Genomic DNA, 20,527 nt, shown 5'->3' with positions numbered 1-20,527 from the left:
CACTTTATGGTATAAGTAACAAAATCAAGCCAATGTTAAATAAAGGGACTGTTTGTCATAAAATCAGTTAAAACAACCTTCTAAATCATCCATTACTAAAGAAATATTCATTAACACATCATAAATAATAATTTAAAATACATAATACTGTATAGTTTTGTTTATTTATGAGTTTATATCAGCTGGTGTGTAAATAAATAAAAAATCAAGATTACTACAACCAATTCATTTAAAACTAAACAAAAAAAGCTGCAATAATAATATTAACAACATTTACAAAAGTTTTTTATCATTTTCTTTTGTTTTACAACTAGTAGACAGTAAAACATTCTACAGTGCAAGACCATGACAAAGTCCACATGAATCAGATGCAGATCTGTATGACAGTGATGATGACCCAACGGAGGATCCTGATTATCAATCCACTCATGCAAAGGGCATTGGTGACAGTTCTTTTGAATCCATGGATGAAGAAGAATCTCTTTCAACAAGCAGATCATCTACACTGCCACCTCATAAGAAGAACTGAAAAAGCCAACACACGCCATTCTACCCCACCAAGAATAGCCTGTCTCCTCCAATTTTGTTGGAGGAGACAGGCTATTCTCCTGACTCAATATCCCCCTCTAACCCAAGCAAAACCATAAGAAGAATATGGAAGCATGAGGACATTGAGGAATTCAAGGTTCCAGAATCAAGATTTGAGCCTCCTGAGGATGTACACACACCCTTCCAATACTTCAAAATGCTTCTCACTGATGAAATGATTGAGCATATTGCTTATAGTACAAATCTACAAAGCTAAAGAGATCTCTTTGATATGCTGGTGCACCTGTACAAGACCTGTACAGCTAAATCTAGGTGACGGTACACTCCCCTGTTTGGATACATCATCGATTTGTGTGTCACTTATTCATGGCTGGTCTACAAGAGGGACCTACTGAAGCAAAAACCAGTGTTACTCAAAAGGTTCTGCCTGGCTGTTGCACACAGTTTAAATAAGATCAACAAGCAAGCAATCAAAGTTGGCTGACCATCATTGAGCTCTCTGCCACAGATGTGGAAAGGCCACACACGAAGACCATCACGACCAAAACAACAGTGTGCACTATGACAACATGGTGCAGCGCCTCTTCATTCTGACAAGCTGGGACGATGAAACCTCGGCCCAAATAGGTCAAGATGTCAGAAATACGTTTTCTGTGTTTCATTCCAAACCAAGAATCTTTTTATGAAATACCATCAAAAGTGAGTCAATATCCAAAATCGTTGTAGTGTCAAACAACTTCTAGGAAATATAGGTCAAAATTTGCTTTGTTTTAAAAAAGTTCAATGTTTGAGGCATGATAAAAAGAATGGACACAAATGCCCTTAATATTGAGTGTTAATAATGTCTAAATAAATTGGTTTACATGATTTTTTCAAATATTTGTTGTATCTGTATGAAATTTTGCACTTTTACCATTAAAGGACATCTCAACCGTTTGGTAGAGGTCATTATTTAAGAAACTAAAAGGTCAATAAAAAAAAACTAAACAGATTGTGGTCATTACTTACCTAAAGCAATAAGAAATGCAAACAAATAATTTTTTGATAGCTTTTTTCTTGGTGGGGTAGTTAAAGGGTTAAAAACAGTTATTTAAGGTTTTTTGCTATTAAATTTTAAATTTGTTTCTTTGTTCACTTACGACATTCCTTCATCGTTAACTATAGTTCAGGAATACAATAAAAAAACGTGAACAAGTTTAATTTAACCTCTGATGCGTGTTTTTGTAAAATGAACATTAGATTGAGAACGGAACCGTGTGATGACGTCACAACGTCTCTCATAAAGTTTCCCCAAAAATGTTTTTTTTTCTATTGTGATTTTATTTTCCTTATCATTTGCTGAATGAACTTTTTTAATCCTGGAAGCATTTTGAACTATATTGTAGTTCAGCGAAGCACTTTATGCGTTTTTGTTTCAATCAAATTTCTGCACGTGACCCGGAAGTAAACAGCACGACGCGCTAGCAGCGTTAGCTAGTTAGCAGGCTAGTGGCGTTAGCTTGTTTTGAGAGGTCGGTGGTGTTTTGTTGGGACGTTTGTGAGGTTTTTGGACAGAAAGGACGATACGTGGTTCGTGTGGGAACTCTCAGCATTTTCCAAAGTGTCGTAAATGAGTGAAGAAGTGTTGAACGGAAAGACAACGTGGATTGCTGTGATTGTGAGACTAGCAGATGATCGATCGGACTCGGAGCTGCAGTGAAGAGGACGGCGGTGTTTGTGGGAGTTGGAGCTGAAGATCGGAGCAGGAACCATGTCTTCAGAACCTCAGGAAGGTTCTGTCAGAGAACAACTTTCTGCTGCTGAAGGAACCATCGTCCAGAACGAGGAGGAGCTCTGTCGTCAGCGCAGACTGCTGGATAGCAGCTGGAACCCGCAGCTTCAGCTGCACATAGTTGGTACGTTCACCTGCAGACAAATAGATCCATGAAGGTCTTTGTTTTCCTCATCTGAGCTGCTATCTGGATCTAAACTGTGGGGCTGGGGGGTATTCCAGAAAGCAGGTTATGCCAGCTCCCACGGTAAGTTTGAGGCTAAGGAAGTTGATAACCTCAGCTTTCGGTTCCAGAAATGGAGGTATGTTTCAGGGTAGGTCAAGTTGCCATGGCAACTCATGTTCTGAACATAACATGGTCTGGAGCAGGTTTAGTTGAAGGTATCAGGCCCGTCATGTGGTTTAGTGGTTTTACTCTTCATGTCCGGCCCACACATGAAGAGTAAAAATCACAAGGATGTTTAAAAAAGAAATCAAGTTTCTAGTCCATTCCTGTGGCGAGTTATGATTTTTTTAAAGAAACAACCGAAATGTGCAATTCCACCACTAGGGGGAGCAAAGGAAAGGCAAAATATATTAAACAGCAAATATCTGCATATGCCAAAAGGGAAACCTAACAGCTCTGTGTCTGGGTAAGATGTAGTTTGGTTCCTAGTGAGCCTCACCACCGGTACATTGCTATAAGAATGATCATTAGTGACACAATAATGAACAAAATGTTGTCAGAAAGATAAAAAAAAGGGTTGGAGTGAAGTCCTGAGCTTTCCAGGAAAAATGGAAAGAGTTTTATTTGTTCATGGAGCTGAATGCAAAACCTGTGTGATTGGTATGTCATCAACAGGTCGGAGTGCTCAAAGAATATAAAATTCAGCACCACTATGAGACTCACCATAAAGAAAATTTTCACCGTTTGCAGTTAAGAAAAGAGAAGATTGACCAACTTTTAGCTGGACTGATTAAATAAATGTCTGCATTTACTGCAGCGTGACGTCAGTGATGGAGCAGCGACAGCTACCTTATTGCAGACAAGTTGGAGCAAACATCCAATCCTTTTTCTGATGGTGAACTTATGAAAAAAATGATGGAGCCTGCAAAAGTCTTGTTCCCAAAGAGAAATTGACCTTTGCCAACATGAATCTATCAAGGATTATAATTACAGATCCAACATCTCTGAGGAGACTTGGGCGCCAAATGAAGGAATCCAGTCATTTATTGCATTGTCAGTCACTGTTGATGAAAGCACCAACATCACAGATATGTACAGCTGTGCATATTTATTAGAGGGGTTGAACAGACCGTCACAGTGGACACAACAACAGCTGATGACATAGTCAGCTCTGTAGTTACTGAACTGGACAATGTTGGAGTGAACCGGTCACGGATGGCGCCCTTTAAAGGTCAGGAAGAAGGCAGGTGTTATCACAAAATTCAGGAAGAGATTCTTGGACATTTCATTGTGTTTTTGCACACTTGAATAACAGTAAATGTGTTTCTGCACAGCATCTAAGAATGGGAGGTTTGTTAAACCAGAGTAAACAGAGTAAGTCAAACCCGTTTCTGAAAGAGAGGTAACTTATACTCGGATTCAGTGTCCATGGTTACTTACGCTGTGAACCTAAAGGCCTGTTCACACCGGGACGAATTTCGCCGGCGATTTTCGCCGACGTTTAACGCCTCGTGACTAAACAAAGGGCACCAATGTGAGTGTGCACACCGAGGCGAAAAAACGCCAAGCGCCAATGCGTCAAAAGAAAAAAACGCCTCGGGTTCGTTTTTTTTTTTCGACGCGTCGCGTCGAAATCTATTCGACCAATGAGAATGGCGCTTTTGCACACGTGTCTGGAGCTTCTGAAGTTACAGTAAAACACAACTTGGGGGCGCTCAAACACAAAACTGCCTTGCTGAGCACACATACCAGCGAAGAAGTTAGTCGCCAAGTAGCGTCTACACTGCCGCGAAGAAATAATGACGGACATTCTTAAATATCCCCGAACCAAGCACCAGTTGGAGCTACTGATGCTTGAAATATTCATGTTTTCTTTGTATGATTCTGACAAGCGCGTAAATACTTGCTCTCTTCTTCTGAGTGAAAGGCGACTTTAAGAATCGTAAAGTTGCGCAGCGCCACCTTGTGTACAGGAGTATTTCTGTTTACATTAAGTGCCATCTAATGTCAGGGAAGGAAATTGCATGTTCGCTCGGCTCATCGTCAGCGAAAATCGCCTGGGTGTGAACACAAAAGACGTGGCGAAAAACGCTGGCGAATAACGCCTGGCGAATATTCGTCCCGGTGTGTACGGGCCTTAACCTGGTCGGGAGCAGGTTTTATTCTCCAAACTCAAAGTTTCTGCCGGTCCCCTCCCCTTTTTAAAGACGAAGTGGTATTTTTCGCTTTAACCTTTATTGCCCACATTTCCGTCACACAAAGACGGTCTAAGTGACAAGAATGGCTTGTCGTTTTTTGGAGGACCCAATAGACGAGGAGGCTGCATTAATTCGTAGAGAATTACATTTACGTCGTGCGAGGATTTTGAGACCTAGACTGGATTTTTTGTCATTTCCCCATACGTTTTTGTTTGAGCGTTACCGTTTTTCGTTGCAGTCAATTACATATACAAAATGAAAACATTAGATATGTATTGCTATGTAGATGTTTCATATGTCAAATATTGTCAACAAAGCTTACATCCATGACATGCTCAAATTTGACCTGATTGAATTATGTTTTTATACTTAATTTTTAGCTGCTGCCATGTTCTTTTAATTCCTGCAGGATTGCATCTACATGAAAATGAAATAAGGGACATTGAATTAGATTAATGTAACAATTACTTTTTGGAAACACAATTTGCTAGCACTGCTTACTTTCTTAATCCCATATAAACCTATGCCACTTGATCAATACAAGGGTAGACAAAAGTTCACTTTTAAAAACACATTTGCATGTATTAATATTAAACTGACCAACGTTTGCAAGAGGGGAAGGTAAACAAAAAAGTCCTCTAAACATTACCGACGTTAAATGCATTTTTCCCCCAGATTGGTTCTGTACACTATGCAGCATTTCATGCAATTACACCAGGAATAACACTTTAAAAGTACACCTAAATATCACCATTTTTTATTTCACACCTTACGCTATTTAAGAAATTATTACAGCCAATATTTTATAACAATGATTTAAATGCAAACTTAGTAGGGGTGTCACGATTTCGACTTTAAATCGAAATCGATCGAAATTAAGTCACAGTCTCGAACTTGGAATGAAAAAATGGAATCGTCGATGCTGCCATGCCCCCATGTTGCGTCTGGTTACTTGCCAAGCGGAAAAAGTGCTGCGAGTGTAATTGTTAATAAAGTTTAAAAAAAAGTGCTGTGAGTCAACCTCATCTAACAGCCACTCAAAAGGTAGCATGTTAACTGCAGATGCAGGATACCCATCGACAGAACTTTAATCCCCTCCTCTTTCACTGAAGTCGCTGGTGTGGAAGTATTTTGGATTTCCAGTGAGTTATGTTGACAACATTCGCGTTGTTGACAAAAATACAACAGTTTGCAAGCTGCGCTATGTATGTGCCTTTACCATATTCTCTCACGGGCAGCACGACTAACATGCAGAGCATCTCCGCTGGCACCACAAAAACATAGATTTATCTGGAAACAACTACACAAACTACTCCTCCGTCTTTGTTTGGAATTAAACTTCCCAGCAACTCAACTCGTGCAAATGCGATTACGCGTGCGGTTGGAGTATTCATAGCGGCGGACATGCACCTTATCCGGTGCTGGAAAACTCCGGTTTAGGAATTTAATTTGCATTCTAGAGCCTCGCTACGAAATCCCCAGTAGAACACATCTCACAGCTACGGTGATTTCCTCCATGTACAATAATGTAGAAGAGACAGTTATTGAAGGTCTGAGCAGACCTTGAAAAAATATGGAAAAATACAGTCATCATTCTCGGGGGATAAAAAGTAGTTATCAGTGTGGTACATGTTTATCTTTTCAGAAAAAGTTGAAGACACTTAATTGTTCAGAGACTATGGACATGTCTGTTTTATCGTTTCTGTTTGTTTTGTTGTGAACTTGAATGTCATCTTTTGTGAAGAAGACTGCACTTACAAAAGAGAAACTGGATGGCAGTTTATTTTTAAATTTTTAATTGACTAAAGATATAAGTTATTGTTCCATTATGTTGTTAATAAAAGTTTTAAATTTGACCATGTAGTGTGGTACATTGCAAACAAAGGTCAGATATTCTATTGCATTAAAGTCTATTTTAAAAAATGACAATCTGGGCTTTAAAAAGAATAAATGTAAAAATCGAGAATCGAATCGAAGTGACCTTAGAATCGAAAATGCAATCGAATCGAGGATTTGGAGAATCGTGACACCCCTGAAACTTAGGCATTTACTTGAGCAGCTATGTTTTCCCACACTAACTGTCTCTGTTTTGCAGATGCAGCGGTGTTGCTTTTCTTCTGGAATATGTGCTCATATTCACTGTAACTCTGCAGCAGCACGTCAAGTTCAGCTGGCGAAAAATATGCAGACCTCTTTTTTTCACGTTTGCCATGGTGACTCATAATATCTGCGCTCTATTGATAATGGCTCCTTATAGTCGCGGTGCGCACGCTCACCTCCGAATCAGTCCACTCTGAGTTGATTGACCTAACTCCGATCAGCTTCTCTGAAACAGAAAACTCAGAGTTGTTAATCTCTCAATTGACCAACTCAGAGTTCAAGTTTAACCTCAGAGTTGGTTGAACCTCCTTTCTGAAACAGGCCCCTGATTGGCTGAAATTTGCATGGTTTATCGGCGAGGCAGAGGGGCGGGACCTTCATTTTTCAGTACGGGGGGGGGGTCACAGGCGGCTCTTGAGCTGCATGTGCCTCTCTGCCTTTTATCATATTTTTCTATATTCAGTACTTTCACAACCATAAGTTGAAAGTCTTACATTTTCTCCAAAATTTACAGAGCGGCCCTAATGTGTTATTGTGTGACTTCGGTAAGGAGGATCTAGGAGAGAACAGCATGAGAACGGTACGGAGAGAGGAGAGGACGTGAAAGAAGACACCCCCCCCATAGTACAAAGGAGCAAATTTTAGCATAATGCAGAACAACTTTGTTTTGGAAACCCTGGAAATGCAAAGAGACACGATTATGAGGCATAATTTAAACTGCAAGCTATCAGCTACGCGGAGGAACACGGGAATAGAGCAGCTGCAGTTTGTCATGTTTCGTCAAGTTCCTGTCTGACATTTGTGTCCTTGTGTGTCGCTTCCTGTTTTCTTTTGAAAGTTCCTCCCTTTCCTGTTCATGTCTGTTTTCTCCACAGCTGTAGACCTAATCATCCCTGATCGTTCCCACCTGTGCTGTCCCTCCTCATATGTATTTATGGTCTGTGTCTCCCTCTGTCCTGTGCCTGATTATCATGTGTAGATGTTTACCAAACCCTACGCCTATCTCAGGTTCTCAGGAATAAAAGTTTTCCAAGAACTCTGCATCTGAGTCCTCGCCATTCTGTGGTCCTTGTCACAGTTCGGTTAAATTAGATCTTCACAGATTCGGACTTCCTGCGTCAATAACTCCTCTGATAACCTTTCAAATGTGTCAGCAAGTATCTCAATCATTTTGTATTAACACAGAGAGTGAACCACAAATGCATTTCTGAAGAAAAAAGATCGTTTTTTTCCCTTTTAATCAGAATTGTTCGCTTCAAGCTGTGAATGCACACATGCAGCGATCTGGCTGCCAAGGGACCGTCAACAAAGTGCAACCCCTGTGAAACACCATTCTGTAAAAATCAGTGAACTTTTAAAAAACGAATAAATGTCTATATTTATATGAAATGGTAATGAAGACTCGTCAGCATAGTCATGCTACATTATTATTTATTATACTAAATTTTGTTAGAAAGTCAACCTCCATTTTATTGCTTATAGTTTTAAAATTTAATAGAGATATGAATCATAACATAAATGCTCAATAGCTCTGAAGATACTAAAACTTTAGTCATGATTCATATCCATTAAAATTTGAAAAAGTATATGAAACAAGATAAAATAAAGATGGACTTTCCTACAACATATGTATTGTAACAAGAATATGCTTTATAATAATTTTATGATTTTTTTGTAAGATTATTGATTTTTACACAGTGGTGTTTCACAGTTCACAGAGGTTGCACTTTGTTGACGCTCCCTTGGCAGCCGGTTGCTGCTTGTCTGCATTCACAGCTTGAAGCGAACAATTCTGATTAAAAGGCAAAAAAAACGATCTTTTTTCTTCAGAAATGCATTTGTGGTTCACTCTCTGTGTTAATACGAAAGTATTGAGATACTTGCTGACATATTTGAACGTTTATCAGAGGAGTTATTGAAGCAGGAAGTCTGAATCTGTGGAGATCTTTCTAACTTATCGAACAGCTGCCAGAGAATTTAAAATAATGAATCCATGGTTCGGAAGTGAGGAAGCTGGAAAACCAACTCCGACAAGACAAGAAGACGCAGCAGCAGCTGAGTTTACGTGGAAAAGGAAAGGCCTGTGTTGGAAGATCGACTCAAGGCTCAGCGCTGCAACTTCCAGAGATGACGGTGAAAAGCTGTCCACTCCCCCCTTACCGGGACGCAGCCACACTTTGGGACTGCAGGACTTAAACTTGGCCTGAGGTGTCTGCTTCCACTGTTCTTAGGAGCCGCATAGCAAAGAGACGGACTCTGATGATGAGGAAAGGGAAGCCGGCGTGTCTGATAGAGATGTAGCCCAGCTGTTTCAGATGCAGAAGATGAGGACTTTGATGGATTAGAAATGCTGATTGATGATTGAAAAAAGAAATCACAACCAACTCAGTTTTGCGCTCGCTACCTTTTTTAACACACACCAGCGTGCACGTTTCACCGATATGTGTGTTTACGTTAAACACAGAAAAAACACTAAACTGAAACGCCCCCGTGCTGTTGTAAGGAGAGGAGAGGGTTATTTAAGGAGAGGAGAGGGTTATGGGAAATAACATGGCTAATTGTGTGTTTGTCTGGCAGGTCAGTGTGTGGTCTGGCTCTTTGATCACAGTTAGAAATGTCAGCTCTTTGTGTCAAACTTGTTTGCCCCCCCCCCCCCCCCCCGTTTTTTTGTGCTGTATGTTTTTCTCATGTGAAATTTACTGCATTTGTTACCGTTTTAATGCTTTTAATCCACGTTACAGCCGCCGTTCCTTTTCTATTAAAGCCCCAAAATGAAAGTCCCGCCCCGCTGCTTGACATGCAAATTTCAGCCAATCAGATCAATTAGAAAGGTTCCTGTCCCTAAGTGACAAACACTCCCCTGAATACTGCCCCCAAGTGACAAAAACGCCCCCTTAACACTGAGCGTAGGTGAGGGCACAAAGTCTAATTCGATCATTAAAATGGATTAACAGAAATACTTTTTCATGTTCGCAGGGTGGATGTTAAAATGCAAATGCAATCCCTTCTTTTCATTTTCGTTTTAATTAAGACACACAATAAGCGGTTTTTAAGTATAAAATGAAAAAGCATTTTGAAATATTGCTTTTTCATTTTAATTTTGAGTCATTTGATGCATCTTCATTTTGAAAGTTAAAAAGGATTTCTGTTAATCCATTTTAATGATCAAATTAGACATTTGTGAATAAATTTTGGTACACATTTAGCAGATAACTTTTTGAAAATGAAATGTCAAATACCATTTTCATTATCATTTTAATTAAGTGACAGAATAAGCAGTCTTGAGGTAGAAAATGAAAAAGCGTTGTGGTGGATTGCTTTTTCATTTTAATTTTGAGTCAAAAATGCAGCTTCATTTTGAAAATGAAAAAGCATTTCTGGTTCTGACTTATATTTTTACTTATGCTTCACAATCGCTTCCATATGATACAGACGGAAGTTTTATTTGGGAAAACTACCGGACTCTTTTCACTACATTTGTCAGTCTAAACGCGTCACGTGACTTTAAGCAGCTGCTCGGAGTGAAAAGTTAGTAGCTTAAAAAACAAACAAACAATAAAATGTATTAGTTTGGACCAGACCGACCATAAGCTGCAGCGATTGGGTCTCTAATGCTTCACACATGGAGATGATAAAGTTGCAGACATTCATGTTTATTATTATATTTAGGTAATACCAGTTTTACGATGGTTGTGTCATGATAATTTGCTTTATTTATTAATCACACCTTAAAAATCGGACAAGGTTAAAGTTAACATCTCGTTGTTAGCATCCAATAATGCGCCGATCTCCACCTTGCAGTCTCGTAAGTTATTGGCGTGGGTCCCTCCGGGAAATAAAGCAGAGGCGCCAAGGTGAGTGTGTTCTTTCCTTTATTCAAGAACTGCGAGCACTTCAACTGCTCCACGCAGGGCACAACAGGTCATGACACCTCTGTCTCTGTCTGTTTTCATTTCCTGTGACACTTCCTATTAACCCATAAGCCCCTCCTACTGGGCGTTGATCTCCATTAGGCCACTGGTAAGGTCAAAGGAAATAGTCTTATACATGAAATAAATAAACTGTGTGGGTCCCACCACCAGCTGACAGTGGCACACCATCACAAAGTGACAGAATAGGCTGTGTTGAAGACTAAAAGGAAAAAGAAGTATTGCTTTTTCATTTTTAATTTTAAGTAAAAAAAATGGAGCTTCATTTTAAAAAGGAAAAAGCCTGTCTGGTTTTGACTTTTATTTTTAATTATGCTACACTATCGCTTCCATATAAAGCACATGACAGAGATGAATTACTTAAATTATTACAGGGCTCCAGACTAACTTTTTTCACTAGGAGCACTGTGACCCCTAACTGAAAATTTTAGGGGCACAACCAGAAAATTTCGGGGCGCATACCGTAAATCAACATGCTAACCAAATCTACTAATTTCCAGTGTATTACAAATAAATACTTTAATAATAGATGCAGAAATTACAATGTGCTGTTTCTAATTCAGTGTCACATTTTATTCTTCACATTTGAAAATGCAACAACAGGTAAACTGACAGCACCATCGCTGTCATGACAGTAAAAATAGTAAAGAAAACGGATGGAAATTTATCTTTGTGACACCAAATAGGTGCAGCCAAGATGCACAATAAGCGTGTTTGAGATCACCCAGGTGGACTAAACGCTGCGCAGATCACCTGGTGTGAGACATATATTTTTGTATTTGCTCCAACATCACCTGTCAATCATCACAAAAATATCGCGAGAAAGGGGTGGGAGCAAGGGATAAACCTACCCGGACACAGCTGGAAACTGTCAGGGTCGGGTGGTGGACACAAACGCAGGACGCCAGCGGATACGTATGACTCGAATTTAATCGACTATTCTCGTGAGAGTACAAACAACGAAACGATCCTGTGACCATGACTGGGTTGACAAAGAATATATACAGTGACTAAAGTGGAAACAGGTGAAAACAATCAATGAGGTAAAGACAACGAGTGTAACTAGTGACCAGAACCGGAAGTGTCAAACTAAAACAGGAAGTGAATCAAAAACAATATCGGCCGCCCTGGCCCCTCCTGGTACCTAACAGTACCTCCTCCTCAAGGGGCGCCCCTGGGCGCACCACCAGGTTTGTGAGGGTGCCGCCGGTGGAACTCCCGGAGCATGTCCTTGTCCAGAATACGGGACGACGGTTCCCAGGACCGTTCTTCAGGCCCACACCCCTTCCAGTCCACCAAGTATTGGAAGCCCCGTCCTCTCCGTCTGACGTCCATTATGCGCCGGAAGGTCCAAGCGGGCTGACCATCGATGATGCGAGGCGCCGGTGGTGGTGTGGGGGACGGATGCAGGGGACTCGTGATGTGTGGCTTAAGCTGAGACACGTGAAAAACTGGATGGATCCGCATGGTTTGTGGTAGGCGTAACTGGACCGCCACGGGGTTAATCACCCTCACCACCTGGAAAGGTCCGATGTACCTGGGGGAGAGCTTCCTCGACTCTGTCCGCAACTTGATATTAGCAGTGGAGAGGAGGACTGACTGACCTGGCGCGTAGGCGGGGGCTGGGCGGCGGTGCTGGTCAGCCAGCCTCTTGTTGGTTGCGGAAGAGCGAAGCAGTGCGGCACGCGCCTCCCTCCAGACTCTTCTGCAGCGGCGGTAAAGGTGTTGGATGGATGGTACCGCCACCTCTGTCTCCTGTTCCGGGAACAAAGGAGGTTGATAACCCAGGGAGCACTCAAAAGGAGACATACCAGTTGCAGACGAGGTCATGGAGTTGTGGGCATACTCCACCCAGGGAAGCATGGAGCTCCAGGAGGTCTGGTGATGAGAGCAGATGCATCGGAGGGCCGCCTCGAGGTCCTGATTGGTCCTCTCAGCCTGCCCGTTAGACTGAGGATGGAACCCTGAGGAGAGACTGGCAGTGGCACCGAAAGCTGCACAGAAGGACCTCCACACCTGGGAAATGAACTGTGGACCCCGGTCCGAGACCAGGTCCACCGGAATACCATGAAGCCGGAAAACATGATCAGTGATGAGTTTGGCAGTCTCCGCGGCCGAAGGCAGCTTCTGCAAGGCCACAAAGTGGGCTGCCTTCGAAAACCGGTCCACCACTGTCATGATGACCGTCCTACCAGCTGAGGACGGCAGACCGGTGACGAAGTCCAGGGCAATGTGGGACCAAGGACGGCTCGGGACTGGTAAAGGGTGTAGGAGCCCAGCAGGAGGTTGGTTGGTGGTCTTATTCTGGGCACAGACTGTGCAGGCAGAAACAAACTCCCGGGTGTCCCTTGCTAGACTGGGCCACCAGAACTGTCGGCGTAGGAATGAGATGGTCCTGCGGATGCCGGGGTGGCAGGTCAGGCGCGTAGCATGAGCCCACTGGAGAACCTGGCTGCGACAGGTCCTGGGAACAAAAAGTCTATTAGGCGGCCCCCCACCTGGGTCTGGGTCCTGCGCCTGAGCAGCCTTGATGTCCCTCTCCAACCGCCAAGTGAGGGCACCTAGAACGCAGGATGCCGGTATGACTGTTCTTGGATGTTGATCCTTCACTATAAGTTCCTGCTGCCGAGAGAGGGCGTCAGGTTTTACATTCTTGGAGCCAGGACGGTAAGAAACAACAAAATCAAAACGGGTGAAAAATAACGACCACCTCGCCTGCCTGGGATCCAACCGTTTAGCGGTCCGGATGTACGAGAGGTTCTTATGGTCGGTCCAGACCACAAACGGCTGAGTCGCCCCCTCCAACCAGTGTCTCCACTCCTCAAGAGCCAACTTAATCGCTAGAAGCTCCTTGTCCCCCACATCATAGTTCACCTCGGCCGGGTTAAGCCGGCGGGAGAAAAAGGCGCACGGATGGAGCTTGTCATCCGTGCTCGACCGCTGTGATAACACAGCCCCTACCCCAATATCAGAAGCGTCAACCTCCACGATGAACTGGTTGGAGGGATCTGGTTGGATCAGGACAGGCGCGGTGGTGAACAGATGCTTCAGCTTGACAAAAGCAGCCTCAGCGGCCTCCGTCCACTGAAAAGCAGAGGAGGTGGATGTCAGGCTCGTGAGGGGTGCTGCGACAGAGCTAAAATTACGGATAAAGCGGCGTAAGAAGTTGGCAAACCCCAAAAACCGTTGTAACTGTTTACGGTTAACAGGGGTGGGCCATTCCACAACCGCCTAAACCTTGGCAGGATCGGTTCGTACCTCCCCACCCGCGATGACAAAACCCAAAAACGAAACACAAGGGGAGTGAAACTCACACTTCTCAGCCTTTACATACAGTTTGTTCTCGAGAAGCCGCTGGAGAACCAGACGAACATGCCGCCTATGCTCGCTGGAATCCTTAGAAAATATCAGGATATCATCCAGGTAGACAAAAACAAAGTGATGAACAAAATCCCGAAGCACATCATTAATGAGTCCCTGAAACACTGCAGGGGCGTTAGACAGACCGAAAGGCATCACCAGATATTCATAGTGTCCGAGTGGGGTGTTGAATGCAGTCTTCCACTCGTCACCCTCCCTGATACGCACCAAATGGTAGGCGTTCCGCAGGTCCAACTTGGTGAACACCCTGGCCTCCTGCAGTGACTCAAAGGCGGAGTTCATCAGAGGAAGGGGATACCGGTTCTTCACAGTAATGGCGTTTAACCCCCGATAGTCGATGCAGGGTCGTAACGACCCATCCTTCTTTCCAACAAAAAAGAACCCGGCCCCTACAGGCGATGAGGACGGCCTGATGAGTCCAGACCTGAGGGAATCAGCCACGTACCGCTCCATGGCCTCCCTCTCCGGTTTCGACAGGTTGTAGAGGTGGTTCTTGGGCAGCGTTGCGTCTGGCTGCAGTGTGATGGCACAGTCATAAGGCCTGTGAGGTGGAAGCGATAGAGCCCGATCCTTAGAAAAAACCTCCCCCAAGTCATGGTATTCAGAAGGCACCCCGGATAGGTCAGGTGAGGGCGGCTGCCCCACCGGGACAGCGGGATCGGCCTCCGGATGTCGAGCTGAGCGCAAACAGGTCTCATGACAATAATCACTCCAGCGATGGATGCGACCAGAGGGCCAGTCGATAACGGGGTTATGAGCCAAGAGCCAGGGAAACCCCAAAACTATAGGATTGAGAGATGACTTAAATACGTAAAACCGGGTGAACTCGTGATGATTACCTGAAATTATGAGATGGACTGGTTCAGTAATTTGGTTGACGGTGGAAACAATCTCACCATTAAGAGAGCTAACTAATAACGGACGGGGAAGCGACTCGGTGGTAAGAGGTGTTTGGCCAGCTCGGCATCCATGAGGTTCTGCTCAGCCCCAGAGTCCAATAAGGCCCGAACGGGAACCCCCCCAACCTTAAACATAACATGAGCCTCCAGTAGGCACGAGGCAGGACTAGAAATGGTGGGCGCTGGACCTCCACTCGTCAGTGTGCCCACACTTAATGACGAGCGGTGACTTTTGGGCAGGCCCTGCAGAAATTACCCCGCTGACCACAGTAAGGAGCACTCACCTGCCGTTATCCAGCGTTTACGTTCAGCGGAGGATAGGCGCCCATGTCCCAAAAGCATAGGTTCGTCCGTCAGGGGCTCCGAAGGATCTGTGGGAGCAGCAGACAAAGCATGATGAGAGGAGCGTGAAGAGTCCACGGGGCGTCCCTCGAAACGGGGAACCTCCGCCCGACGTCCTTTTCTGCGATCCTGCAGGCGATTGTCAATCCTGATAGCGAGGGCTATCAGGGGCTCCAAGGACGACGGGATCTCCAACGGCGCGAGATGGTCCTTCATCTCCTCGGAAAGACCCTCCAGGAAAGCGTCCGTCAGCGCAGCGGGGTTCCAATCGCTCTCTGAACCGAGAGTCCGGAACTCTATGGCGTAATCAGCCACCCGCCGAGGCCCCTGTCGCAGCCGCATAAGTGCCCGGGCTGCCTCCCTCCCAGGCTTTGTGTGCTGGAAGACCTGGGTGAACGCCTCCAGGAAGGCAGGAAGAGATGCGCAGGTCGTGGCTCCACGTTGCCACTCTGCTGTGGCCCATGCTCCAGCTCTGTCCGTGAGGTGCGATATCATGAAGGCCACCTTGGACCGCTCCGTAGGGAACGCTGCGGCGTGTAGTTCGAAGTGCAGCTCACACTGCGTGATGAACGCCCTGCAGTCCCCAGAGTCACCGGAGAACCTCTCTGGCCGGGCCAGCTGCACCACAGGAGCCGGAGAAGTCTGAAAAGGAGCCACAGGAGCCGGCGAGGAGGAGGAGGAAGGATGAGGCGTGTGAGATGAAGAAGACGGCTGAACCTGCGTGGCCAGGAGGTCCAGGCGCTTGTGGAGCGCGGTTAACTGTTGCTCCTGGCGACCGGCCATCTCCAGCATCCCTCGACGCAGGTAATCAAGCTGTTCTGCTTGGAGCTGGATGATCCGCTCCTGGTTACCGGCATCAGCTCCAGAATGATCAGCGCCCGCTGTGTCCATTATTGACAGGATCGTAATGTCAGGGTCGGGTGGTGGACACAAACGCAGGACGCCAGCGGATACGTATAACTCGAATTTAATCGACTATTCTCGTGAGAGTACAAACAACGAAACAATCCTGTGACCATGACTGGGTTGACAAAGAATATATACAGTGACTAAAGTGGAAACAGGTGAAAACAATCAATGAGGTAAAGACAACGAGTGTAACTTGTGACCAGAACCGGAAGTGTCAAACTAAAACAGGAAGTGAATCAAAAACAATATCGGCCGCCCTGGCCCCTCCTGGTACCTAACAGAAACTGAACTGACTGAAAGCTGCCCTACAGACTACAAAGAAATGCATTATGGGACATGTGTCCTGATGGTTTTTGTAGTTAGTGATTAAAATAATTTAAAATACCAATTCATTAAAAAAAAGGCTACATGCATTACAAAACATTAAAATAATCATAAAATAAATATATAATAACACAGATCACACTAAGGGGGACAGGCATATTAAAACTAAATTGAATGTTAAGGACAACTCCAATTTCCTGTTGTCCTTCAGTCTTGCTGCAGATTCGCCTTCATCTCACAGCCCCCACCCCTCCACCCCCCACCTGGTCTCCCCAACGATCCAGGCGAGGTCCCGGTTCATCTCAAACACGTCTATCGTTGCATTTTCCCCACGTATTTTCAGTGTGTCTAAAACTAATGTTTTTGCTCGCACGTGTTTAATGTTCAAGCCCCGTTAGCTGTCACGCATGTACATGGGGGACATTTATTCTCCTCAGCTTACCCGACTCCCGCGGGAGCGGTTTGCTGCCGTAACAGCGGTGCATAACCGTTTGATGCGCCGCCGTAACCGTAACCAAAACTTAAACCTTCCTCCGGTTCCGTGTAACCCAGGGAAAAGTTCAGCACGGACTGCATGTATTTAGAAAATTACGAGCGAATAGATACGTTCTAGAAAGGAAAGTAAGGAACTACTTAATGTGGTCTGGGGAGGGAGGGGGCTGTCAGGTGTCCTGCTTTCAAGCCCTGTCATTGTCCCGCCCCCAACAGTCATTTACCCCACTGTGATTGGTTGGTCATCTCCGTGCACGACAATGAAAAAGTGTCATTCATTAAAACTGGCGGGCTGCAGTAACATTAAACTTTCATATTAAGGTGGGGCCGCAAAATATCATCTTGGGGGCCGCAAATAGCCCGCGGGCCGCGAGTTTGAGACCCCTGCTGTACACTCTGGCACTGGTACACTAGCCGCAGGTCGGAAGAACGAATCAATAGTTCACTTACCCATAGCTCAGACGCACATATCAGGTTGTGATGAGATTTGTCTCCGTTTCCTTGCCACAGATGTTAACCCGCGCGCAAATATCTTTAGGCCCCGCCCCCTCCACATATTTTAGCCACTTACAGTGACTTATTCTTCTCACACGCAGTGGCCGCCTCACAGACGGGCATCACGCAAGTGTGTGCTCGCGTTTCATGAGTATGTGCGCGAGTGTGTGTGTCTGTCTGCGTGCGTGTGCGCTTGCGTCTCAGATTATTTCATTGATCATTGACGTGCCCCTTCCACATTTAATGTTTAAAAAAATACGTAGGGTGGGGGAGGCAAATTTACTGGTCGCACATGTGCGACTGGATGTAAAATTCAGTCGCACACTCTCAAATTAAATTAACACAACAACACACTATATACAGTTGAGTAAGGTGGGAGCACAGGTGGGCTGGGATGGTCTGTAAGTAGCAGCGATAGTCCTTTGGTGGGGGTGGGGGGGTCAGCTGGGGGGAGTTGGGGTACTGTTCAACAGGCTGACTGCAGTGGGGAAGAAGCTGTTCTTGTGGCGCGAGGTCCTGGTCCTGATGGACCGGAGCCTCTTGCCAGAGGGGAGGGGCCGAAAGAGTTCATGTCCTGGGTGAGAGGGGTCGGCTACAATCCTGGCTGCCCGTCTCCGGGTCCTGGAGATGTGCAGCTCCTGGAGAGACGGGAGGTGGCAGCCGATCACTTTTTCTGCTGAGTGGATGACACGCTGCAGCTTGGCCTTGTCTCTGGCTGTGGCCGCAGTGAACCACACTGTGATGGAGGACGTGAGGGTGGATTCAATGATGGCAGTGTAGAAGTTTACCAGCATCTTTACAGGGAGGTGAAACTTCTTCAGCTGCCTCAGGAAGTACATCCTCTGCTGAGCCTTCTTAGTGATGGAGCTGATGTTCTGCTCCCACTTGAGGTCCTGGCTGATGATGGTTCCCAGGAAGCGGAAGGACTCCACAGAGGTCACCGGGGAGTCACAGAGGATGACAGGGGGGAGGGGGGCTGGGGCCTTTCTGAAGTCCACTGTCATCTCCACTGTCTTCAGAGCATTGAGCTCCAGGTTGTTGGCGCTGCACCATGACACCAGCCTGGCTATCTTACTCCTGTAGGCCGACTCATCTCCGTCAGCGATGAGGCCGATGAGTGTGGTGTCGTCAGCAAACTTCAGGAGTTTGACAGACTGGTGACCAGCAGTGCAGCTGTTTGTGTCCAGGGAGAATAACAGTGGTGAAAGGACACAGCCCTGGGGGGATCCGGTGCTTGTGGTCCGAGTATCTGAGACGGGTTTCCCCAGCCTCACATACTGCTGTCTGTCCGTCAGGAAGTCTGTGATCCACCTGCAGGTGGAGTCAGGCACATTCAGCTGGGAGAGTTTGTCATGGAGCAGGGATGGAACTATTGTGTTGAACGCGGAGCTGAAGTCTACAGATCCTGGCGTAGGATCCTGGAGAGTCCAGATGCTGGAGGATGAAGTTGAGGGCCATGTTTACAGCATCGTCTACCGATCTGTTGGCTCTGTAGGCAAATTGCAGGGGGTCCAGAAGGGGGTCTGTGATGTCTTTGAGGTAGGAGAGGATGAGGCGCTCAAAGGACTTCATAACTACAGAGGTCAGGGCAACGGGTCTGTAGTCATTCAGTCCTGTAATTCTGGGCTTTTTGGGGACAGGGATGATGACTGAGGATTTGAAGCAGGCTGGCACATGACAGGACTCCAGTGAGGTGTTGAAGATGTCTGTGAACACTGGAGACAGATGGTTGGCACAGTGCTTCAGGGTGGAGGGGGAGACAGAGTCCAGACCAGCAGCTTTGCGGGTGTTCAGCCGTTTAAAAAGTTTGTTTACATCTCCCTCTGTGATGAGAGGGGGGAGTGGGGGGAGGGGGGCGCTGAGGTGTGAAGCTGTGTGGATGGGTCAGGAGGGGTTGTGGGGGGAAAGGATGTTGCTGGACAATGGCTGGGGGGAAGGTGATGGGGCTGCCTGCTGTCTGCTCAAAGCGGCAGTAGAATTTATTCAGGTCATTGGCCAGACGCAGGTCGTTCAGACAATGGGGGGCTCTGGGCTTGTAGTTGGTGATTGTCTTGAGCCCTTTCCAGACAGAAGCAGAGTCGTTGGCTGAGAATTGCTGTTCCATTCTCACACCATGGGCTGATTTTCCTCACCTCCTTGCTAAATCTGTGCTTGGCCTCTTTGTATTTGTCTCTGTCCCCACTTCTGAATGCAGCTTCTTTCTCTGACCTCAGCTGTCTGAGCCTTGCTGTGAACCAGGGTTTGTCGTTGTTGTAGCTCACCCTGGTGCGTGTTGGAATGACGCTGTCCTCACAGAAGTTGATGTAGGACGTCACAGTGTCTGTGTACTCATCCAAGCTGTTGGTGGCAGACCTGAAAACGTCCCAGTCTGTGCAGTCCAGACACTCCTGAAGTTCCCCCACAGCTTCGCTGGTCCATTTCTTGCAGGTCCTCACAGCCGGCTTGCAGAGCTTTAATTTCTGCTTGTAGGCTGGAATCAGATGCACCATGATGTAGTCCGACAGGCCCAGAGCAGCACAGGGAACGGCACGATAAGCACCGCTGATGGTGGTGTAGCAGCGGTCTAGTACCTTTCCCTCTCTGGTCGGACATTTAATGAACTGTTTATATTTGGGGAGTTCAGATGATAGGTTGGCTTTATTAAAGTCTCCCAGGACGATGACTAAGGCGTCTGGGTTTGTCCGTTCTACGCTCAGAATCTCCTCAGCCAGCGCTCGCTGAGCGGCGCGCACGTCGCCCTGCGGTGGGATGTAAACGCCGACGAGGAAGAATGAGGAGAACTCACGGGGGGAGTAGAAAGGCTTGCAGTTGATGATGAAGGTCTCTAGGTCCGGAGAACAGAGTTGAGAAACTTTTGAAACATCGCTGCACCAGCCGCTGTTGATCTAGAAACATATTCCACCTCCTTTCGTTTTGCCGGAAAGCTTCGCGCATCTGTCCGCTCGGTGCAGCTGGAATCCCCGAAGCTCTAG

General features: G+C 45.8%; 1 long non-coding RNA gene across 1 annotated transcript in view; it reads left to right on the top strand.

Annotated features, from left to right (window-relative positions):
* The first annotated feature begins 1,789 nt into the window (after positions 1 to 1,789).
* LOC101175616 (uncharacterized) overlaps positions 1,790 to 20,527 on the top strand; it is a 28,586-nt gene continuing 9,848 nt past the window's right edge. Inside the window, exon 1 of the long non-coding RNA XR_013652119.1 lies at positions 1,790 to 2,444. This is a non-coding gene — a long non-coding RNA (uncharacterized LOC101175616). The remainder of the gene's footprint in view (positions 2,445 to 20,527) is intronic.

This window comes from Oryzias latipes, chromosome 2, assembly GCF_053564925.1.
Source record: "Oryzias latipes strain Hd-rR chromosome 2, Olatipes_Hd-rR_3.1".
Lineage (NCBI taxonomy): Eukaryota > Metazoa > Chordata > Actinopteri > Beloniformes > Adrianichthyidae > Oryzias > Oryzias latipes.
The sequence above is the reverse complement of the archived record's forward strand: the minus strand, read 5'-3'. Positions and strand labels throughout refer to the sequence as shown.